Raw genomic sequence first — 1601 nt, 5'->3', positions numbered from 1 at the left:
CTCCCCCACTTTCCAGATTCACTTTGCTGTCTCGTCCATGCCAGCACTTTGAGGAGGGAGCTGCCATCTCTTATTTACGGAGGAGAGGTGTATTGTTTTCTATGAACTATGTTGATGGACATTTTTGGAATGTCAACAGGTTTATAGATTTTATCAATTGTAACAATTTTAATTTGAAATTTACGTTTAATGTATATAGCCAACATATTGAGTTTTTAGATTTTGTCTTATCTAATGACGGTGATAAAGTAATAACTAAGATGATATCAAACCTGTCGATACTAACAGCTACCTACATTATAAAAGTGGGTATGTAAGAAATTGGAAAAATGAATATCCCATTTTCACAACATTATAGAAGTAGACGTAACTGCAGCACAGATCTACTTTGCAAAGAACAAATAGGAATATATGCAGAAAGATTCAGAGAACGTCAATATCCTGAAAAAATCATTACTGAGGCGGTTGCTAGATGTGAAAATTTAAAAAAGGATTAGTTAGTGGAAAACACCAACCAGAAGAGAAAAAGGAATATGAAAAATGAACAGTTGGCATTCATCAAGCAATACAACTGTGAGGAAAAAATAATTAGGGGTACGATTAAGAAACATTGGAACATATTGAAAATGGACCCCTTATTAGATGAAATATTAACAGTAGAGCATCAAATTATTTTTAGAAAATCCAGAAACCTTAAAGAAATCCTTGCACTAAGTTTACTGCCAGTTAAACAAATAAGGGAAAATATAACAACAACATTTGTGGGGGCCTATAAATGTGGTCACTGCATTGTATGCAAATACCTTCACCCTAACAGGAAAGTCTTTTTTTAATCATGACAATTCAAAGGAATATTGTATGAAACATTTTGTGAACTGTAATACCACTTCAGTAATATATGTCATAGAATGTCCTTGTGGACTTAAATACGTAGGGAAGACCAAACGTCCACTTAAACTTCGGATACAGGAGCACATTAGATATATTAAAAACAAGTTATCCACCCACTCAGTTTCCAGACATTTTTTTAACAAATCACAATTCTTCACTAGATAATATGACATTCAGGGCAATTGAACATGTAACCCCGGGTCCCCGGGAGGTGATCTAGCCAAAAATAATCTCAACGAGAAATGTACTGGATCTATGATTGAACACACTATCTCCATGTGGTCTGAATGAAAGTTATGAGATTGCTCCATTCTTATAAAGAAACAGTCAAAATATTTACTTGTATGGGATATACCACTAAAATACCTACCGCCATACCACACCAAAAGCACCCAATCCCTTCTGATCTTGGAAGCTATATGGTGTTGGGCCTGGCAAGTATTGGGATGGACCACCCGAATATACCAGGAGCAGTAGACTAACTAAATGGCGATCCCGTGAGAAAAAGACTTGACATTCATTTAGGAGCAATCTCTTAAAAAAATCAAATAAAGATGTGTGTTACATTTGAGATTGATGGATATGAAGAATATGAAGAATATCCACTCCTGTTCTTCCATTTTTTTCTACATCTGTTCTAATAACTGCTGTTCTATATTGTTATGATAATACTGGTATATATATATATATATATATATATATATATATTT

At 34.1% G+C, this 1601-nt stretch overlaps 1 pseudogene; it reads left to right on the top strand.

Annotated features, from left to right (window-relative positions):
• Window positions 1–1255: 1255 nt before the first annotated feature.
• LOC148508902 (5S ribosomal RNA) lies at window positions 1256–1371 on the top strand (annotated as a pseudogene).
• The last annotated feature ends 230 nt before the right edge of the window (window positions 1372–1601 follow it).

Source organism: Taudactylus pleione, unplaced genomic scaffold, assembly GCF_031769625.1.
Source record: "Taudactylus pleione unplaced genomic scaffold, aTauple2 ptg000336l, whole genome shotgun sequence".
Classification (NCBI taxonomy): Eukaryota; Metazoa; Chordata; class Amphibia; order Anura; family Myobatrachidae; genus Taudactylus; species Taudactylus pleione.
The sequence above is the reverse complement of the archived record's forward strand: the minus strand, read 5'-3'. Positions and strand labels throughout refer to the sequence as shown.